General features: G+C 46.9%; 1 protein-coding gene across 4 annotated transcripts in view; it reads right to left on the bottom strand.

The window, feature by feature from the left end:
• LOC138250087 (zinc finger protein 664-like) overlaps positions 1-23,509 on the bottom strand; it is a 190,742-nt gene that overhangs the window by 118,643 nt on the left and 48,590 nt on the right. The gene's annotated exons all lie outside the window — the stretch shown is intronic.

Genomic DNA, 23,509 nt, shown 5'->3' on the forward strand with positions numbered 1-23,509 from the left:
CCAACTCATCCATAACGCATTGCCCTTGGACAGAGGGTGTGGGTACCTGGACGCAAAGGTTTGGCATTTTGCGTTTTCTTTTGTTGCGAATAGGTCGAATTTTGGTGTTCCCCAACGTAGAAAGTAATCTTGTAGGATCTGGGGATGAATCTCCCATTCGTGTGTCTGTTGATGATCTCGACTGAGATTGACGGCTAACTGGTTTTGAATCCCTGGGATGTATTGTGCTATTAGGCGAATGTGATTGTGAATTGCCCAATGCCAAATCTTTTGTGCTAAGAGACACAGTTGTGACGAGTGTCTCCCTCCTTGCTTGTTTAGGTAATACATTGTCGTCATGTTGTCTGTTTTGACAAGAATGTGTTTGTGGGCTATCAGTGGTTGAAATGCTTTCAATGCTAGAAACACTGCCAACAGTTCTAAATGATTTGTATGCAGTTGTTTTTGTTGAACGTCCCATTGTCCCTGTATACTGTGCTGGTTGAGGTGTGCTCCCCACCCCATCATGGAAGCATCTGTTGTGATCACGTATTGAGGCACTGGGTCTTGGAATGGCCGCCCTTGGTTTAAATTTATAGGGTTCCACCACTGAAGCGAGAAGTGTGTCTGGCGGTCTATCAACACTAGATCTTGGAGTTGATTGTGTGCTTGTGTCCATTGTGTTGCTAGGCACTGTTGTAAGGGCCTCATGTGTAGTCTTGCGTCTGGGACAATGGCTATGCATGAAGACATCATGCCTAGAAGTTTCATTACAAACCTCACTTGGTAGTGTTGGTTTGGTTGCATGTTTAATATTATATTTGGGAAGGCTTGTACTCTTTGTGGACTTGGAGTGGTAATCGCCTTTTGTGTGTTGAGTGTTGCTCCCAAGTATTGTTGTATTTGGGATGATTGTAGATGTGATTTTTGGTAATTTATAGAGAACCCTAGTTTGTGTAGAATTTCTAGAACGTATTGTGTGTGAAGCAGACACCGTTGTTGAGTGCTGGTTTTTATTAACCAGTCGTCTAAGTAGGGGAATACGTGCATGTGCTGTCTCCTTATATGAGCGGCTACTACTGCAAAGCATTTTGTGAATACCCTTGGGGCTGTTGTTATTCCGAATGGTAACACCTTGAATTGGTAATGCACTCCTTGTATTACAAACCTTAAGTATTTCCTGTGAGAAGGATGTATGGGTATATGGAAATATGCATCCTTTAGATCTAATGTTGACATGTAGTCCTGTTTTTTGAGTAAGGGAATCACGTCTTGAAGTGTTACCATGTGGAAGTGATCTGATTTGATGTAGAGATTCAGAGTTCTGAGGTCTAATATGGGTCTCAACGTTTTGTCTTTCTTTGGAATTAGGAAGTAAAGGGAGTAGACACCTGTACCTTTTTGATGTTTGGGCACTAGTTCTATTGCTTGTTTTTGTAACAATGCTTGAACTTCTAGCTGTAACAGGTCTAAGTGTTGTTTGGACATATTGTGTGCTCTTGGGGGCACATCTGGTGGGAAATTTATGAATTCTATGCAATAACCATGTTGGATAATGGCTAGGACTCATGCGTCCGTAGTTATGTTTGCCCAGTTGTGGTAGTATGCGGTAAGTCTCCCCCCCACTGGTGATGAGTGGTGGGGGTTTGTGACATTGAAGTCACTGTTTGGCTTGAGGGGTTTTAGGGCTTTGGAATTTCCCCCTTGCTTTTGGGAATTATCCACCCCTGTATGATCCTCGATAACCACCTCTATGGTACTGGCCCTGATATGTGGGTCTGGCTTGTGAGGTGGAAGGGTCTGTGGTTTGGGAACGAAACCCCCCTCTAAATTGTGGCCTTCTAAAAGTGCCTCTGTTTTGTGGGGAGTAGAGCGCTCCCATGGCTTTGGCGTGTCCGTGTCCTTTTTGAGCTTTTCAATTGCTGTATCCACCTTCGGCCCAAACAATTGTCCTTGGTTAAACGGCATATCTAGCACAGCTTTCTGGATTTCCGGTTTAAAACCTGAGCTCCGTAACCATGCGTGCCTGCGAATGGTTACCGCAGTGTTCACTGTCCATGCTGCTGTGTCTGCAGAGTCCATTGCAGACCTTATTTGGTTGTTGGAAATCGCTTGTCCTTCCTCAACAACCTGTTGGGCACGCTTTTGGTGTTCCTTGGCCAAGTGGTGTATTATATGTTGCATCTCGTCCCAGTGTGCCCTGTCGTAGCGAGTTAGTAGAGCCTGCGAATTGGCAATCCGCCATTGATTGGCTGCCTGTGCTGCCACCCGCTTGCCTGCAGCATCGAACTTCCGACTTTCCTTGTCCGGTGGTGGTGCGTCTCCTGACGATTGGGAGTTTGCCCTTTTTCTGGCTGCTCCCACGACCACTGAATCTGGTGTCAGTTGCTGTGTTATAAACACAGAGTCCGTTGGGGGAGGTTTATATTTCTTTTCCACCCTAGGCGTGATGGCTCTGCCTTTCACTGGGTCCTGGAACACCTGTTTGGCGTCCTTTAGCATGCCTGGGAGCATTGGCAAACTTTGGTAAGAGCTGTGAGTGGATGTCAAGGTATTAAATAGGAAGTCGTCTTCTATCGGCTCCGCATGCATTGCTTCATTATGGAAAGTAGCTGCCCTTGATAACACCTGCATATATGCAGTGCTGTCCTCTGGTGGTGACGGCCTTGCCTGGTAGCAATCAGGACTGTTGTCTGAGACCGGTGCATCATATAAGTCCCATGCATCCGGGTCATCTTGTGTCATCCCCGTGTGTGTTGGCGACTGCATTGGGGGTGTTGCTACCGGGGACAGATGTGGTGAGTGCAGTGGTGAAGGCTGTGGCGAAAACCTCGGTGGTGTTTTGTCTCTTGCCACTTTTGCTTTTGGCTGCATTTCCGCCTCCTGGAATGCTAGCTTTCTTTTTATTTTAATTGGAGGAAGAGTTTGAATTTTACCAGTCTCTTTCTGGATGTGCAGCCTCCTTTGAGTATGGTCTGGCTGTCCCATACTTAATTCCTGCTTAAATCTGTGCCCTTGCATTTGGCTGTAAAGGCCGTGCTCTTCTGTGTAGGAGCCTATTTTCGGCTCCGAGGCTGCATGTTTCGACACCGAAGGTTTCGGTACGCTCTTTTTCGGCTCCAAGGAAACCTTTTTAACTTTGGGGGTGTCGAACTCTCGACGTCGAGTTGTTTCGGAGCTGGTATCTCGCCCGGAATCGGATGTCTTCGGCTCTTGGGAGGCCTTTTTCAGTGCTGATGTTTGGTCACTGTGTTTTCGGGTTAAGCCATGGCCTGTTGGCGGTGGCACTCCCTTGGCCTTTATAATTTTGGAGTGAGTCTTGGCCGGGGCAGATTTACTCACAGTTTTTGGCTGCGCCTTCGGCTGCTCAGTTTCGAAGTCGTCCAAGTCCGATTCGTGAATGGAGAATCTCTCCTCTTCCTCGACGTCGATCTGTTCGGCCGGTGTCGACGCCATCTGAAGTCTTCTGGCTTTTCGATCGCGTAGGGTCTTCTTCAATCGAAATGCCCGGCAGGCCTCGCAAGTATCCTCCCTGTGTTCTGGTGATAGACGCAGATTACAGACCAAGTGTTGGTCTGTATAAGGATACTTTGCGTGGCAATTCGGGCAGAAGCGGAAGGGGGTTCGGTCCATGAGTTTCGACGATGGACGCGGTCGGGCCGACCAGGCCCCGCTGAAGAGTGGAAGCCCCGAAGGGCCGCCGGAGCGCTTCTTCTTTCGGTGTCGATGTACTAACACTAGACCGGTACAGAGCGCGAACAATACCGTGGAGTTTTACGATAAACAGCTAACTTTCCCGATTCGAAATACGGAACGAAGAGGAACACGTCCGAACCCGATGGCGGAAAGAAAACAATCTAAGATGGAGTCGACGCCCATGCGCAATGGAGCCGAAAGGGAGGAGTCCCTCGGTCTCGTGACTCGAAAAGACTTCTTCGAAGAAAAACAACTTGTAACACTCCGAGCCCAACACTAGATGGCAGGATAATGCACAGCATGTGTATCTGCAGCTACACATGCCATCGAACATATGTATATATATAGTGGAGTTTGGCTGTCGGTCTGCGTGTACTGGCGTCTGGCTGGCTGTATGTGTACTGACATTTGGTTGGCAGTGTGTGAGGACTGGCATGTGGCTGGTATTTGGCTGGTGGCGTGTTTGAAATGGGGATTTTGCTGGCAGTGTGTGTGGATTGGCTTCTGACTAGCGAATGGATGGTGGTGTGTGTGAACTGGTGCTTGGCTGGGATTGAGGTAACTCCCCTCCAGGGGGTTAAATTCTTGCCTTTGCTCTGTGCCCCTCTTGGGGGCAGATTGGACATTTGTGATGCTGACCGGTCCCAAGAGTAGAATTCATATTGTTTTATAATGTTAACTAATGAATTTCTTGTCATCATTTGCAATCTTAATGTTTAATTTCTCCTTTCTGTTCTAGTGCAAAGCTTTTGATTTCCTTGATGGCAACTCGTGCTTGGGGTTTCGGCACTAGTAGATCTGCAGGTTGTGTAGTTGCATATGTTTGGTAAGGAAACTTTTTTTATATTTACATCAAATGAGAATCATTGTCCTGCTTGAATGTTTTTTTAACAGTTGTAATAATTGTAGCAGATTTGCTTTATTATTATTTTTTTCAAAATCACATTTGGATTTGTGCAAGATCTATATTGTGTTTTCTTGTGTGTAACAATTGAGCAGACTAATTTGTATGCAAAACTGTTTTTGAGGGTCTACAGTGCCACACATTTAAGACCCACTCCAGAGCTACCGGTGGACTGCCACAAATCTCCATGAGATTAACCAGTTCTGGGGTTTAACTTTCCTGACAGAATTGATGAGGAAGTCATCACTGTATTTATATTCATCTACTAGTCCCTTGACGGCAACTGCTATATTTCCAGCAACTGAGTAGAGATTAGCATTAGCTTCTGCAGTGGATGCTGCATATTGTGGCTAATGCTACAGCATTGCCACAAGATCACTCTGATTTAGACCATCTCTTCAACATTTAGCTGGTCCTTGATAATTTAGTAGATCGTTTCTCAGAGATCTATGTTCCAGGGAAAGCTATATCTGTGGATGAGTCTGTGGTCTTGTTCAAGGGGTGTTTGGTTTACAGACAATACATTGCCAAAAAGACAGCACATAACAACCCCCCCGCCACCCCGGTTGTGTTTCCACTTTTGGAGACAGTGAGACAATTCTGTGGGGATTTGCCAGACCACTTTTTCACAAAGGTAAACATTTATATGTGGACAATTTCTACACAGGTGTGCAATTATTTCAAGAATTGTTAAGAGGGGGCACTGTGGCATGTGGCACAATCCGCTCTAACCATGAAGTTTACCCGAAAGAGCTTGTGCGTAAAAAAAAACTTGAGAGGAGACAGAGCTGTGCTTTGCATAGTAATGAACTCCGTGCTGTGAAATTTTCAGACAGAAGAGATGTCCACATGCTGACAACTATTCATGATGAAAGTACTGTGCCCGTTTGGGGTCAGGTTGCAGAAGTGTGCAAACCTGTGTGTATTCTAGACTACAATGAGCACATGGGAGGTGCAGAAAGAGTAGCTCAAAGGTTGAAGCCTCACAATGCTGCTCGAAAGTCTTATGTCTGGTACAAGAAGTTGGCTGTACATTTGTTTCATTTGGGAGCCTTCAATGCTTATCTTGTTTTCAAAGATTGTTCTCCAGAATCTAAGATGACTTTTTACAGTTTCAGCAATCTGTAATAGGCAGCCATGTTGCAGATGAGCAGGCAAGTGTTCCTAAAGTCAGAGTGGTGGAAGATGTGGTTAGACTGAAAGATCACCACTTTTCTGAATATATTCCTCCAACATCCCAAAAAGATTTTCCTAGTCGTAGATATGGAGTCTGTGTCTGGAGAGGAGTTTGAAAGGAGAGTTGCATGTACTGCTCAGAGTGTCACTCTAATCTTGGTCTGTGTATACCCACATGTTTTAAAATGTACCGTACACAACTCAAGTATTGGGAGCAACCATGACAGTAAAAGGGAACTGACTGTGGTCTGTATTGCTGTATGTTTTCTGTTTAGATGGCTGGCTGGGATAGTCTGAAGTGCTTAGTTACACCTGGGGTACATACAGTCATACTTGGTATTCCATACTCTAACAACATGTTGCTTCTTTCCATTTGCAAACTGTGTTCTTTTTAGTTGGAGGTTTTATTTTTTTTCCTGTCTTTGCTTGTGTGTAATCTGTTCATTCTGGGAGTATTTTAGAAATGAAAGAGGTGATGTCTGAGTAGGATTTGGATTGCGGTTGTGTGGCCTGTGCCTGGCGGAGGAGTGTGTGTACTGGCATTTGGCTGGCGGTGTGTTTAGTGATTTGCTGCTAGTCACTATATACACACTGGTAGCCAGATGCGAGTCTACACACTTCGCTAGCTGCCAGGGGATGTGATTGCTGTTTCAGTCCTGTTGTGGGCAAAAGACAGTGTTCGGCCTGTTTGTTGATGTGAGTGTTGCAATGTGCTGGGCCTGCAGCTGGCTGTGTGAAGAGTTTTCTGTGTGTGAGACGCACGAAAGGTATGAGAATGGTCTATAAAGCGGGTGATTACTTGTCATGGCTTCACAGCTCACAAGTTGTGAGTCACTTGTTCACTATTAAATAATTATCTTATTAACAGCGATTTCCACGTTTTAATTTTTGTGAAATCTTTTGCTAATACAATTTACATTATGAATTTTTCACTCACCCACATGCCCAATTCAACCAGTGAGTGCGTGTACTTGAATAGCAGATAGAGGTACAGTGATTTGTCTTTTCTGTCTTTCTTTGCCAAGGTGCAAATTGTTTTTAGGGGGAAAAAACATATATTTTCAAACTAGACACCAGGGAGACTACAGGGTGGTGTGTCCTGCATGGATCCCACACTGTTTTCTTAGCCAGAAGCCATAGCAATCCCCAAGCTTAGGCTAAAAACACACCTTTTCTTCATATTTCTGTGACTCAAAGTACTGGATTATGCCGGACGCCGCACATTTCCTGCCACCAAGAGTTCCCACATGTCTCCACATAAAAATAGTACTACACCTGAGTGGGCTGGCCTAGCGCCTGCAAAAGGGCAGGGTCCAAGACGCAATGTGGCAAATTCAACAGAAGGTGAAGCTGCAGTTTAAGGCTCTGGGCTCAGCTGCCACTCAGAAAAACCTACCAAACCCAGGAACTTTCTGACAACAAGAAACCCAGGGGAGTACAATGTGATGTGCCTCTTGTGGAACCCACAAGGTTTTCTATGCACAATCCCCTGCAAACCTTATAATTTACCTAAAATGGTGGTTTCCCATGCATTTCTGTGACATTCTTTCAGAATAGGAAGGAATCCACAAAAATCCTACCACCCAGTGGTCCCCCACTTGTCCTGCTAAAAAGTCAGCCCCACTTGTGTGGCTGGGCCTAGTGCATGTGACTGGGCGCATCAAACTAAGGTCAATGATAGTCCTCACAAAAGGACACTCATTGACTTTGGTTTGATTTATTTCTGTCACAGACACTAGATCCAGCCACAAAAGGGAGGTACTATTTCAATAGGGAGACTTGTGGGAATGGTGGGTGGCAATCATTTATTGCTCACTGCAGATTTCACAACTTTCCATCACAAAATGTGTTTTTTAGTCAAAGTTTGAGGTTTGTGAGGGCTTCTGGATAAGAAAACTTTGTGAGATCCAGAGATCCATGCAAGACAACCCACCCTGTAGACCCCTGTGTTTAGTTTTCAAAAATTTAGTTTGCTTGTTTTCCCTATATGCCAGCTGAGCTATGGCCCAAAGTCCATGGCTAGCCACACTGAAAAAAAGGGTCAGTTTTCAGTGGAAAAATGATTTTTCCATGTTGCGTGTTGGACCCTTACTTATCAGGGCACTAGGCCTATTCCCACACATGTGGTATCAATTTTATTGAGAGATTTACGAAAACACAGAATAGTAGAACAAGTGGAGCGACCTCTGACCTGTTTTTGGTCTAGAGCTCGCCCCCCACGTCCGCAGCACCACCTTGCTGTCTCGTGCCCCTGACCCCCGCCCACGCTGCTGCTAGCGGGTTCGAGGCCCTCCTCCACCCGCAGGCATTCTCCTGCGCCTCATCCCTGGTGTCTAGTGGGCTCTGGTAAGCTTCGCTAGACCCGTGTGCTCTCTGCCGCTTTTCGCCGTATCTGTAAGTGTTTTCTACTTTTCAGTGCCTTGCCTCCTTGCGCTCTTGCCCCCATTTGTGCCCCCTCTGATTGCTGTATTTCGATTGTATTTTGTGCCATTTACCGTATTTTGTGACTGTTTTTGACTTGTGCCTTATTTTTGTCATTTTGTGCCTTGTTTAACCTGGTTTCGCCCCTTAGGCACTCCCCCTTGCCGCTTCCCCTGCCGCTGCCTCCCTGCGGCCCCGCCCCCCTCGCGCCCCCATTCGCCGCTCCCTCCCCCCTCCCAGCTGCTCCTCCCTCCCCGCACGTCCCCCGCACCACCAGCCTTCGCTACTCGGCCAGCGAACTCCTCGCCCTTAACCCTGGCTCCTCGACAGCCTGCTTTCAGGCCACTCCGAAGCACACCAAAGGACCCTTCTCCTGCCGCACCTGCAACTTCACCTGCAACAGAACAAGGAAGCCTTCAACTACCAACACCAACCACCTCCAGTGCATCCTCATCAACACACGCTCCGCACGAAAGCATGCCATCGAGCTCTGGGACCTGCTCTACACCACCGCCCCAGACGTAGCCTTCCTGACCGAAACCTGGTGGAACGACTCCTCGGCCCCAGACATCGCCATCGCCATCCCTGACGGCTACAAGATCACCAGAAGAGATCGCACCAACGGAATCGGTGGAGGAATAGTCCACAAATCCACCCTCAAGATCCACACGGACGACACCCTCAAGGCAGCTGAACACCTTCACTTCCAGATCCACAGGGACCCCAACACTACCCTCGGAGGAACTCTCATATACCGACCTCCAGGACCAAGAGCCCCCTTCAGTGACACCATCTCCGACCTCGCAAGCACCCACGCCCTTGCCTCAACGGACTACATCCTCCTTGGAGACCTCAACTTCCACCTGGAGAACAACAACGACGCCAACACCGTATCACTGACCACCAACCTCTCCAACCTCGGACTCAGACAACTGGTCAACACACCCACCCACATCGCCGGTCACACCCTAGGCCCACTCTTCACTGCAAGCAACCACATCTCCTTCAGCCACACCACCGAACTCCACTGGACCGACCACCACTGCGTCCACTTCACATTCAAGAAAAACACCGAACACCACCGCACCCCACTACCGCCGCACCGCTGCTGGGGGAAAGTCACCGAGGACCAACTAACCAGCACCCTCGCCAAGAACCCACCGACCGACCCTACCGACCCGGACTCCGCCGCCATCAACCTCCAACAGTGGATCCTCAACTGCGCCAACACCCTCGCACCACTCAAGAGGCCCACCGTCAACCAAGAAAAGAAAAAAGCAGCCTGGTTCACAGACGAACTGATCACCTCCAAACGCACCTGGCAGAAACTTAGGAAAAAATGGCTTCTCGAGCGCACACCCGACAGCCTGGCAACCCACAAGGAAGCCACCCGCAAGCACCACCAACTTATCCGACTCGCCAAACGCTCCCACTTCACAGAACGCCTAAACAACAATGCACACGACAGCAAGGAGCTCTTCTGCATCGTGAAGGAGCTCTCCAACCCCAGCTCCAACATCGACGACGTCCCACCATCCCAGAAACTCTGCAACGCACTCTCCACCTTCTTTTACCAGAAAATCGCCGCCATCCACGACAGCCTCAACACCACACCTCTGCCAGACCCCACCCCCGACAACTCCTCCTACGCCGACCGCCTCACCACCTGGACCCACATAGATGACGCCGAAACCCGAAAGACCATGAACTCCATTCACTCAGGATCCCCCTCAGACCCCTGCCCACACCACGTCTACAACAAAGCCGACTCCACCATCGCCCCCCAACTTCGTAAGATCATCAACCTATCCTTCGATACTGCAACCTTCCCGGACAGCTGGAAGCACGCCGATATCCAAGCCCTCCTCAAGAAACCCAAGGCTGACCTCAACGACCTCAATAACTTCCGCCGATCTCCCTCCTCCCCTTCCCATCGAAGGTCATCGAGAAGATCGTCAACGCCCAGCTCACCCACTACCTCGAAGACAACTCCATCCTAGACCCCTCAAAATCCGGATTCAGACGCAATCACAGCACCAAGACTGCACTCCTCGCAGCCACAGATGACATCAGACAGCAAATGGACAACGGCTAAACTTCAGCCCTCATCCTCCTAGACCTCTTTGCTGCCTTCGATACGGTCTGCCACCGCACCCTACTAACTCGTCTCCACGAAGCCGGAATACAAGACAAAGCCCTCAACTGGATCTCCTCATTCCTCTCTGGCAGAACCCAGAGAGTCCGACTCTCACCCTTTCGCTCCGAAGCCACCAACCTCATCTGCGGCGTCCCCCAAGGCTCCTCTTTAAGGCCAACACTGTTCAACGTCTACATGGCCCCCCTCGCACAACTGGCCCGTCAGCACAACCTCAGCATCCTCTCCTATGCCGACGACACCCAGCTCATCCTCTCCCTCACCAATGACCCACACACCGCCAAAGCCAACCTCCACGAGGGATTGAAATCCATCGCCGAGTGGATGAGAAACAGCCGCCTGAAATTAAACTCCGACAAGACGGAAGTCCTCATCCTCGGACGCACCCCCTCGGCCTGGGACGACTCCTGGTGGCCCACCGCGCTGGGACCCCCCCCCCCCCCTATTCTAGCCAACCACGCACGCAACCTCGGCTTCATCCTCGACTCTGCCCTCACCATATCCAAACAGGTCAACGCAGTCTCCTCCTCCTGCTTCAACACCCTCCGCATGCTCCGTAGAATCTACAAGTGGATCCTGACGGAAACCAGAAAAACGGTGACCCAGGCCCTCGTCAGTAGCAGACTTGACTACGGCAACGCACTCTACACAGGCATCCCAGCAAAAGACATCCAACGACTCCAACGCATCCAGAGCGCATCCACCCGCCTGATCGTCGACATACCCCGCCGATGCCACATCTCCCACCACCTGAAGGACCTCCACTGGCTCCCCGTGGACAAGAGGATCACCTTTAAACTCCTCACCCACGCGCACAAAGCACTACACAACGCCGAACCCTCCTACCTGAAGAACAGACTCAACTTCTACGTCCCCTCCCGCCAACTCTGCTCTGCCAACCTCTCCCTCGCCATCGTTCCCCGATTCCAACGCAAGACCTCCGGCGGCAGATCCTTCTCCTACCTCGCCGCCAAGACCTGGAACTCCCTCCCGACCCCCCTGCGCCAGACCCAGGACCTCCTCACCTTCAGGAGACTCCTCAAGACCTGGCTCTTCGACCAATAGCAGCTGCCCCCCCCCCTCAGCACCTTGAAACTCTAACGGGTACATAGCGCGCTTTATAAATTTAATGATTGATTGATTGATTGATTGTATTACCAATTGCATCTGTAAGCATTTCTGCCTTCCAAACATAAGCCAGAGTACAAGAAAGAAAAGATTTTGGAAAATGTCCCCGATTTCACATGCTAGTATGGGTACCCTCAAGTTAAGAGATGTACAAATAACCACTACTTCTAAACTCCATATCTTGTGTTAATTTTCGGAAATACATAGGTTTCCTTGATACTTATTTTTCACTCTTAATATTTTACCAAATAAATTGCTCTATACCGGGTCCACAATGAAAAACCATTGCAAGGTGCAGCCCAATTATGGGCTCTGGGTACCTTTTGTTCTTGGAAAACCCACAAACCCTATATATCCCCACAACCAGAAGGATCTAGCAGATGTAATGGTATATTGCTTTTGTAAACTGGCCACCATCATAAGAAGTTACAAACGAAAAAGTTGTCACAAATGGATGTTTTCTTTATTCCAAGAGTTAGTTTCTTCAGAAAAACCTTGAGGCATCTGCACATATCACTGAATTCGGAATTCTGTCTGCTTTTCAAAAATCTACAGCTCACCCATGGGTTTCACAGTGGTTTCTACCAAACTGGAAGTAGGTTGAAAGAACCAAAATTAGGAAAACTGGGCTACTTCTTTGAAAAATGCCCAAACTGTGGTAAAAATATGTTTTTGATTCAGCTCTAGATGTTCCTGAAAGGTTGGAAAATAGCGACAAAGCAAACCTTTTCTTGTTGCCATTTGGAGGGGCGAAAAAAAAACCACACTTTTTTGCACAGCACTTTTTTCCCCCCAAAACTCAAAATTTAGCTACATTTTGCCTATTTTCTCAGACCCCTCCAGGGGAATCCACAAACAGTGGGTACCTTTAAAATCACCAGGATGCTGGGAAAAAGGACACAAATTTAGCATGGATGAGTTATGTTGGGAAAAAAAAAAAAGGTTACGGAAGAACTACCCCCAAATAGCGAAAAAAGGGCTTAGCAGCCAATGTGTTGTTCATTTATAAACAGCATATGTACAGGTAGTTTACATAAAAGCGTGAAGTATATAATAACACAGCAATATGTACGAACCATTCAGTGCAGCTATCTCCTCTTAAAACAAACAAGCCAGCTTTGTATCGGTTGCTTGTATTTTTTTTTTTACCAAAACAAAAGTCAGAGACAGTCAGAACCCAAGATGTACGCTATTTGACAGAGACTGAGGCAGTGTCTTGCAACTCCACCAGATGCGCTGCAGAACTTTACTGGGATTTCAGTGGTGGCGATCCTACACTTTTCAGAAGTAAAACACAGATGGTGCAGGAGCTTGCATGATGAAGCATGGTAGAAGTCACTGGCCTCACTAATTTGGAGCATGCATCATAACTGAAGCTGTGGGTGTTGATTGCAATTCTTGACCATCCTGGAGTGGGATTTAGAAAACAGCCAGGGATCATGGAAGTTCTCCTCGAGTATATAGCACAATAGTCCTAACCTTAGGATCAGAGAAGACAGAAGTTTCTTTGGTACCCTAGAGCTGTCTTACACTCTGTTCTTTCATTGATAATCTGCTCTGCATCCACTCAGTATGAGTTTAAGAATGGCTGGTTTAAAAAAAAAAAAAACTCCAAATACGCATGAGATGTGTTCCTCGAGGCCCATACTACATCAAAGCAAAGGGGCACAGGGACAGGCAATACGAGGGTTCCCTGCTGGAGAGGGGCCTTAAAGATGTAAAAGAGAAAATAGGCTCGTAGGATCAATTAGTGATATGAAGGCAGGGGTTACAAGACAGGCAGATAAAGCTGGTAAGGTGAAAATTGAGTCCTTTCTTTTAAGGATGAAAAGGGTGAACGTGTGGAGAGTTCTGTTGTGGCTTCTGCTGAGGCTGGAAGTAGTAGGATGGAGCAACATATACAAGGCTTTTATTCCTGACAGAAACAAATTGGCCAGTCTTATTTATTACAAATTTCACCATGGAATATACAGTAGGTACCTCCCATTCTCTAATGCTTCGATCAGCTATGCATGCAGGTTGGGAGGAGAGGCTGGTTCTTGGCTTAGCTGGAAGAGAGGAATACTGGTGCTGGAGTGCAGCTCTATGAGCCCAGAGGTATGTCCTCCTCATGAGTACCACATCCTGTGACTCGGTCTAAGTCCTGTTTAAGTCGGAAGACAGTGCAGCAACACACCACCAGCACCTGTTCCAACAGTCACACAACAGCAAACCCCCTGTGCACTGCCACTTTAAAATAATGTTTAAGCGTCAAGGAACATGATGCAAATACATCATTTGAAAGTGCTGCTGCAGCACTACTGACCGATGTGCCAGCCTGCCCTCACCAGCACCAATTTACATGCTGAAGCCAGGCTATCCAACCAGGCACAGTTACTGTCAAATTCAGGACACTGTTGGACAGTGCAGCATGCCTGTGGGTCTGCTGCTTGAAACGCCCCCTGGGCTGATAATTTAGAGCGGTCCAAAAACACAGGCTATGTATGTCCAGCCTTGTGGGGGATGCTCAGCATACAGGATTGATAGTCTGGCACCCTTTCAGTGATTGCCATAGCTAAAGCTGCAATTGACCTATCAGATGTTTTCAGTAAGATTAAAAGAATCTATGAAGGCTAGGCACTCTTGCTGATGTATGCAAGATACAACACAGAACAACACTTACGTTAGACATCTAGATAAACATTATTTACTCCATCACAAAAGTGGAAAGGTACCATGGCAAATCACTACTTAAAGACTCCTGACTTACCATTTTCTATGAGAAGTTGTGTCTTGTCCTTGGTAAGATTTATTTATCAATTTCCAGGAAAAAGACCTGCTTCCTCACAGAATTATAATGTTTTTTTCCTCTGTGCATCTTACTTCTAAAAACTCAAGACTACGCCAGAAGGATGGTATGAATGTGAACTCAGTCTGCAATACCTCTCATATGGAATATAAGCATTAAAAACAGTGGCATGATAAGAAGAACACTGGCACGTTGAGGAAGTATATGGGGAAAAAGAGGTCCATAAAGAAAGGATGAAACACTGACAACATTGGGGAAATTTGTGGCAGTGACTTGTTCTGAAGAAAAGTGCTGAAGGAAAGGTGCCAGAGACATGTTGCCCCTGCACAATATAAGAAACAACTTGCGGAGGGGCAAAAAGAAGTGTCCAATGCCTTTTAATGGAGGAGACAAGGTGCCAGCATGATGACTTTAATCAGGTGAGGATCAGCATCATCATGAAGATCCCAGAGACACTCAGCAGTGTGATCATATTCAAGACCGTTTGAGAGTGTAGAGCATTCTGCATTCCATCTTTATGCAGGGCAGGGTTGGTCTAACTTGCAGAGGTTCATATGATATTGAACCACAGGACATAAATGAGGGACATAGTATGCACCCAAGTGCATTTATACAAAAGGGGTATTATTTTAGATGGCCATGTATGCCAACCGAAATCAACAGGATCTGCATTTACAGCATGTAGCATTAAATAATATGTACATGCTAGAAATACCAGTTTCAGAAAACTATATGGCTTTCGTATCATAGGACATCGATTCCAGCCCTCACAATGAGCTTGAGGAATCCATTTGATGCAAGCGTTTGGTGGTGTGGTTGGAAGGCAATGCTCCAGAGAGAGGAGTTTGAATGACTGACTGAAATGTGGAAGCAAACATCCAGATGACCGACTGAATACATACAGTCTCTTGTAAAGAGGCAAAAAAGTCTAATGAAGAGCCAGCATTGCAAGTTTATTTTTCTTGACCCAGCTTTTTGCAGTTTTCATGTCCACAGTGCACCTGTGTTTACCTTTTGGGCAATGCTTTACTAAGATGCAGTAACGAGAACAGAACCTTATACTCTTTTGGGATCTTGGTACTTGTAATTGCTCTTTGTCACATATAGCACATGAACTTCCTGAACCAGTCAGTTCAGTTAATGTGGGCTGTAGTTTTTATGGGAAGGTGTGTCTGGAGCACTCTAATCTGATAGTGCGCCTGTTGTGAATAACAGTGAGCACTGAAATGTGTCTAAGGATTTCTTTCTGCTGCTCAAGATGAGTGGAGAGGTTCCAGCCATCCAATTTTTAACACTCAAGGGCCCCCTACACAAACGCCTGAGATACAGGAAGCTGTAACAGTGGCTCAAGAAGAAATTAACATTTTTCTCTATAAGGCCTCTGTGTGGCAATGCTCATGATCTGAAGAAAAGGAACCAGTCTATCAATGTATTTTCCTGAGCACAGCAAAGGCAGGAGACTATAAAAATGAACAAAGGTGTTAGCCAGTGGGCTGCAGGCAGTGCCTGTCCGACATAATCTAGCAGTGTCACTGTGCTTAATATAGGGTTACCCGACTACTTTTACCTATATTTTGTTTTTCTTTACTCTGTGCTTTCAAATTCTCGTTTTTGGAATTTTCGTTAAAAAAAAAAAAAAAGCTAGAGGGACGATTTATATAATTTTAAAGTAAATTTTACTTTTTGTTTACAATATATTTTGGGAATCCCACAAATAGGGTATTTCCCGGTGATCTCACACATAGCTACTGAGTCCTCGTAAACAGCAACAAAACCTCTGTGAGGGACAGCTATCATGTGAAATGCAACTCTGCTTCATGCAGGTCTAGGTACAGTGTATGCGAAAGACATGCTACTGGCCTCGTTAGCGGACATGTCCTTTAGGTCTCACATGCTTGCATTTAGTGCCTTTTTTGTTTGTTGGACCAATGCTTGCCTTATTTTTTTGGAGGAGTAAAACAGAGGACCCCTTTTTGATGTGAAACCTTGTGCTATTCAAACTGAGTCCAGTGACTGGTGTTAAACTCTACCAAACATGTGATAAAAGTGTAAAGCTAAGCTGTGTACAGCATTTGCAGCAGCAAACATTGGAGTGATTCTCGAGTGTGCCTTCCAAAATTCAGATACCTGTCACTATACAATGCAAATCGTTTCTCTGCTTCTTTCACATCTTTGCAATCTGGACCCTGATGTTCAAATCATATGCCTTCATATCAAGAGACCAAGCATGTAACTTTCTATACAAATGTGACACCCTACACTACATAGTTCCTCTACGAGGGTTTAATTCAAGAGTTTGTTGAAGCTGAACAAATGTTGCTTCACTGGAGGCAAAACAAAGGGAAACTGTGCTTTAGAGGTAAATTCGATTTTCAAGAAGAGTGTTTGTTCTTTTTATGGGCTTTTGTTAATCAACTATGGATAACAAACAAGTTACTTCCCTTCGGAAGCGCATTATCTAGTAGAGACTGTATTTAGCTGCAGATTCCTTACCGTAGAATTTCCAGGCGTCCGCTTGGAATCTGAAACTTTTGCTGCGCAATATCCCTGCGAGCCATCAGGTGGCTCCGTTCGGACCAGCATGGTGTAGTCGGCGTCGTTGTAGCCGTCTCTGATGTCAAGGTCACATATCAAAGGCACATATGTCAGTTACTTTTCCACAAACTTTCATGCCAGAGGTGCAGAGCCATGGAAGAAACTGACAGGTTTTGTCTGTGCCACAACTAAGGCCCTAAAAAAGACAACTCTCAACCCTAGTAAATGAGTCCGCCAAGCGGGGAGACCCGGGTGGGTGTAAGGAATCTTCAGCTAGATAGAGTCTCTACCAGATAATGCATTACGGAAGGTAAGTAACTTGTTAATCTGATAGAGACTAGCTGTAGATCCCTTATCTTAGAATAGGACCCCAAGCCATACCCTCTTGGCGGTGGGCTGCAGACAAATTTACTTCAGACTAGAAAATCCTGCAGGATCGCACGGGCAGAATGCCCATCTCTGCGGACTTGATTGTCCAGGCAGTAGTATTTGGCAAACATGAGCAGAGACGCCCACGTTGCTGCCTGGCAGATGTCCACGGCTGATACACCTGTGTTAACGCTGTGGTAGCAGCTTTGCCCCTAGTGGAAAGGACCCTCAGGAGACTGCTTTTTGGCCAAAGCATAGCAGATTTTTATAAAGAGAACGACCCAGCATGAAATGGTTAGTTTCTGCACTGCCCAACCTTTCTTTGCTCCCACGTACCCCACAAACAGTTGGTGGTCCATCCAGAACTCTTTTGTGTAGTCAAGGTAGAACAATGACGCACTTTTTGGGTCCAGTCGGTGCAGTTGCTTCTCTTCCTTAGAGGGATGCGAGGAAGCAAAGAAGGTGGGCAGGGTGATAGTTTGACCCAGGTGCAATGGGATCACCACCTGAGGGAAGAAAGAGGCATGAGTGTGAAGCTCTACCTTGTCCGGAAACACTGCGAGATTTGGAGGCTTGGGTGACCAAGCCTTCATCTCACTCACCCTCCGTGCAGATGGTATTGCCACTAAGAAGACTGTCTTAATGATGAGCAGCCAGAGGGGACAGTTGTGCTGCCTCGAAGAGAGCACATATAAGATGGGTGAGAACTAGATTTAAGTACCACGGAGGCATGGCGAAGGAGGAAACATATGTACAAGTGTTTTGAGAAATCTATGTACAATAGGTGATTTGAACAAGAAAAGCTGATCAGGCAGCCGTAGAAAAGCAGATAGATATCCCTTGAATGTGCCCAATGCAGATCCCTGCTGGGCAAGGGATAAAATAAAGAGAAGGATATCAGACAAAGTGTCAGAAAGAGGACCAATAGATCTTTCTGTACAATAATCTACAAATTGCGTCCAACGGCAGGTGTATACCGTCTTGGTGGAGGAAGGCCTGGCTGCCAGAATAACTTTACAGACTTTGGGATGAAGGTTGAAGGCTGTCAACTGCCGCTGCTCAATCTCCATGCATGAAGGCGCACAGTTGACAGGTTCGGGTGGGGAACCCTCCCCTGCTGCTCCAACAAAAGATCTTCCCGAACGGGCAGCCTGATCAAAGGATCGATGCTCATTTTCAGAAGCTCAGTATACCAGGCTCTCTGTGCCCAGTCCTAAGCCACAAGGATTACTTGGGCCCAGTCATTCTTGATCTTCTTGAGAACTCTGGGCAGAAGTGGCATGGGGGGTAAGGCATACAGGAGGCCTGAGCTCCACTTGTGACGAAAAGTGTCTACAAGCGAGTGCCGCCTTGGAAACTCCAACACGCAATACTGCTGACATTACGCGTTCTCTTCGGAGGCGAACAGATCTATCCAAGGCTCGCCCCACTGCTGAAAGGGTCTTTGTACCAACTCCGAATGGAGACGCCACTTGTGATCCACTAGGCATCAAAGGTTGATTTTGTCCTCTCTACCGTTCAGAGCACCTGCCAGGTGTTGAACCACCAGGGTTATGCTCTGCGGTTCCAGCCATGTCCAAGGCGCAAGGCCTCACCGCCCTGGTTGTTGCAGTACCACATTGTGGTGGTGCTGTCTGTGAACGCCTCCATTATCTTCCCCCTGACAAAAGGAAGAAATGCCTTCAATGATAGCAAGATCGCCCGGAGCGCCAGTAAGTTGATACTGAGTCCAGATTCTGCTGGAGACCAGAGTCCCCTGATCTCCACCTCTTCCAGATGGCCGCCCCATCCCAGTAGTGACTCATCTGTCAATACTGTGAGATCTGGTTGGGGAAGGGAGAGTAGTCTGCCTCTGAACCAATCGTGATTTGTTAACCACCAACTCCAGTTCTATTGTAGTTCCCTCTGCGATCCGAACCGTGTCTGAGAGATCCCACTGATGCTACGCCCAACGGGAACGTCAGGTGCCACTGCAGAGCCCGCATATGACATCTGGCATGAATTATTAACAGGATGCACGAGGCCATAAGGGCCCAGCAGCCTCAGAGTCTGTCTCACCGAAATCCAGGATAGAGGCTGAAACATCGGAATCATAACCTGTATATCCTGGAATTGCTGCTTGGGGTGATAAGCCCAAAACTGCACTGTGTCCAGAACAGCTCCAATGAATGAGAACGTCTGAGAGGGAGTCAGGTGTGTCTTCGGCATGCTTATAGTGAACCCCAGCGAATGCAGGAAGTTCGTCATAGTCTGGAGGTGGGGGACAACAGCCTGGGGCGAAGGAGCCTTCAACACTCAGTTGTCGAGGTAAGGAAACATTGAAGCCCCTAACCTGCACAGATGAGCTGCAACCACCGCCATCACCTTGGTGAACCCCGAGAGGCACTAGTAAGACTGAAGGGGAGCACATTAAACTGAAAGTGCTTGTGGCCTACTTGAGCCGCAGGTAACGCCTGTGGGCAGGCAGGATAGGGAAGTGGAAATATGTATCTTGCAAGTCCAGCGCTACCATCCAGTCTCCTTGGTCTAGGGCAGACAAGACCTGAGCTAGAGTCAGCATTCTGAATTTCTCCTTTTTATGAAAGAGACTGACAGACCGCAAATCCAGAATAGGGGGAAGACCCTTGTTCTTTTTGGGTAACAGAAAGTAGCGGAAATAACAACCACTGCCTACTTCTGATTTCAGGACCCTTTCTTTGGCTCCCTTGGTCAAGAGAGCTGTAACTTCCTCGTGTAGCAAAACCAAATGATCCTCCATCAGATGTTCTTTTGAGAGACACACTGGAGGAGGAAAAGACTGGAAGGGGAGGGAGTAGCCCTTCTGTATGATCTGCAAGACCCTTTTGTCAGATGTCATGGACCGCCAGAGAGGGAGATGATGATGTATCCTCCCTCCAACTGGACAAGTATGGTCTTGCAAAATCACACTAGGAGGGCTTGGACGCTGTAGAAGTAGGATGCTGGGTGGCAGATGACTTCTGGCCAGACCCTCTAAGTCTGAAGGCACCACGTCCTCGAACAAGCTGTTGGCCTGGCGCAGGGCAGTGACTGGCATTTGGGTGACACACTGCCATGCCCCTTCTGTAGCCACTAAAGGGGTGAAAGGCAGACGGTTGGCGAGGTGTCTTCGAGAGGCCCAAGGACTTGGCTGTAGCCCGGGAGTCCTTAAAGCACTCCAGCACCGAGTCTACCTTGTCACAAAACAGACGAGACCCATCGAAGGGCATGTCCATAAGGTTTTCCTGGATGTCCCTGAAAAACCAGATGTACGTAGCCAGGCGTGGCACCGAAGGGCCATCATCTAAATCGCTCTGCCCAGCAAATCAGTCGTGCTTGACTAAGAACTTTGCTGCATCTCTCCCGTCCTTCACTGCTTGGGAGAGAATGGCCTGTGCACCCACGGGTCCTGGGGAAGCACTTATGGGAAGTGTTTGAATAACAGCCCAATAGACATGAGATGTTCACCAACCTCAATGCCAGGCTGGTGGAAGAAAACATCTTCTTCCCAAGCTGTTCCAGCCTCTTGGATTCGCAATCAGAAAATGTTTAAGAAATTTCTCTTCACACAAGACTTTGTCAACGGGCAAATCCCATCCGGATTCTCCTATAGCAAATGAAAGTAGGCATCTCCTAAAATGTGCCAAACATTCAGCCACTCCTTAACCTTTCTTGCTTCAAACATACCACAAACTAAGCTGTCAAATAAATTTAAATTCTAATATTCAAACTTAAAAAAAGACTCTTAAAGATAGCACAGCCTTCTTCATATAAATTAAAAAGGTATATTCATTCTGCATGACAAATCCCTCCCATGACAAACGGCTGACTGCCAACCTATTTTCCAAGTTAAACTAATAAATATAGATTCCTTGAACTGTTGAAATACTTAAGGTAACTCAAGTAAAATCTGACCATTATCACTGCATGGGCTATTTAAAAAAGATAGGTATGCCAGCAGCAGCAGACACCCAAAAATCAAAGGAGTAAATTAATGGTATACTTATTTTCTTTACCAATAGAAAGAGGTGTGGTTGGGTAAGGGGTTTTCACATTTACTACACAGCATACAGGATTCCACAGGGACAGCTAGTGGTACTCTTTAATTACATCAGATATATCAAAAAACTATTCTTTGACTTTCTTGTCAAGCTGGATAGCCTCATGATTTTTATGCTGCAGATACAGCAGCAGCATAATGGCCCATCCCTCTGGACTATACAGAAACCTAGACAGAATCTGTTAGAAACGGGGTCTCTAGTTGGCAGAGGAATACACCCTTGCCCAACTAGGGACCATAATCCTAGTCAGGGAAAGTTACAACACAACCCAAATTATTCTGTGCCCACCCTCCGGTCGCTTGGCACTGAGCATTCAGGCTTAACTTAGAAGGCAATGTGTAAAGTATTTGTGCAGAACGTATACCATAACACAGTGAAAACACCACAAAAAGACACCACACAGGTTTGGATAAAAATAGAGAATATTTATCTGAATAAAATACTGTTGAAACAAGGAAAATCCAATGTACACAAGCAAAGTTATGAATATTTAAAAGATTAAATCCAACAAAAGCACCTAGAAACACAATAGCTCTGACTGGAGCTCACAGCGTCATTGACGGAGTTGTTCCCAAAAATACAACACTCCCGCTCACAAACTCACACGGACCCCCAGGTACAGTACCTTTTGAAAACACAGAACAAGGACTTCGCACGGAGTCAGAAAGAGGTGACGCTGGAGTTGGTGCAGCGTCAGTCCCTTAAAGTTTCCGAGGAAAGAGGCATTGGTTCCATGCTGTGAAGCAGGTGGAGGTGAGGCATCAGTTCCGTACGGATGCAGGGGGAGATATTGCGTCGCAGTCCGTGCTGCGTCAATTCCTTGTGACCCGGCGGGGATGCTGGTTCTGGTCCAGCAGGACATGATGTCGACTTCGCAGTGCCGCGATGACCCTGAGTGACGTCAGCAGAGTCGCCGCAACATCTGACTTTTGGGGGATGGCAGAGTCCTTCCAGCACAGTCGGAGGCCAGCAGTCCTTCTCAGCAAGGCAGTCCAGAGTCCTTTGGGCAGCCAGGCAGGTCTTCTGACAGGGTTCAGGTGCAGGTCTAGAGGTGTCTGAGTTGGTGGGGTCAGAGACCCAATCTATGTACCCAAAAATGCCTTTGAAGTGGGGGAGACTTCAAAGAGTGGTTCTGAAGCGCACAAGTTCCCCTTTCAGCCCAGTCCTGTCTGGCAGGGTATCAGTGGGGGAAGTCCCACTGACAGTCCTTTGTGTGAGGGCTTGCCACTGGTCTTTGAAATGTAAGTATCAGGCCCTCCACCCTTCCAGCTCAGGAAGGCCCATTCAGTATGCAGATGAATGCAGATGTGACTGTGTGTCCTTTGTTTGTGGTTTTCTGGGTGAAATGCACAAGGGAGCAATCATCCAGCACAGACCAGACATTGATTGGAGACAGGCTGGAAGGCACAGATGCTTTTAAGTGTAGAGAAATTATCACCTTCTAAAAGTGCCATTTCTAAAATAGTAATATAAAATCTAACCCCAATAACCATTCGTGCCATACTAAATATGACCTGGTTACCCCTTTCAGATCAGAATCTACCACTCAAAAAGTAAATGAGGGCAGGTCTAATGCTAGTCTATGAAAGGATTAAGGAGTTTCTCACTACCAGAACATATAAAACACATATGTACATGTCCTGCCTCTTACCTACATAGCAACCTGTCCTATGGGTTAACTAGGGCCTACCTTAGAGGTGACCTATGTAGAAAAAGGAGTGTTTAAGGATTGGAAAGTACTTTTAGATGCCAAGTCAAAGTGGCACTGAAACTGCACACAGGCCTCGCAATGGCAGGCCTGAGACACAGTTAAGGGGCTACTTATGTGCTGTAGGCCTATTAGTAGCATTTAATTTACAGACCCTGGGCACATGTACTGCACTTTCCTAGGGACTTACAGGTAAATCAAATATGGCAACTGGGGATGAACCAATGTTACCATGTTTAAGGGAGAGAGCGTATGCACTTTAGCACTAGCTAGCAGTGGTAAAGTGTGCAGTGTCCTAAAATCAGCAAAAAAAGTGTCAGAAAAGTGGAGGGAGGCAGGCAAAACGTTGGGGGATGACCACACTAAGGCTGTCAGCTCTAACAGAATCCACTGTGCTTCGTTTTGAAATAAAGACTGTCTAAGTCTAAGGGATCACAAGCATTGGTTAAAAAAAGTGTAACAAGACATGCACAAAGCAATATTTGGGGACACAACACTAGTGATTGGAGATGCTAAAACACCACGCATCCTAATCCATAATTGAAATGTTGTTGTTTACTCCACAGCTTAAAGGTTACTGTTCTTAAAGAAG

This window comes from Pleurodeles waltl, chromosome 8 (genome assembly GCF_031143425.1).
Source record: "Pleurodeles waltl isolate 20211129_DDA chromosome 8, aPleWal1.hap1.20221129, whole genome shotgun sequence".
NCBI classification, from domain to species: domain Eukaryota; kingdom Metazoa; phylum Chordata; class Amphibia; order Caudata; family Salamandridae; genus Pleurodeles; species Pleurodeles waltl.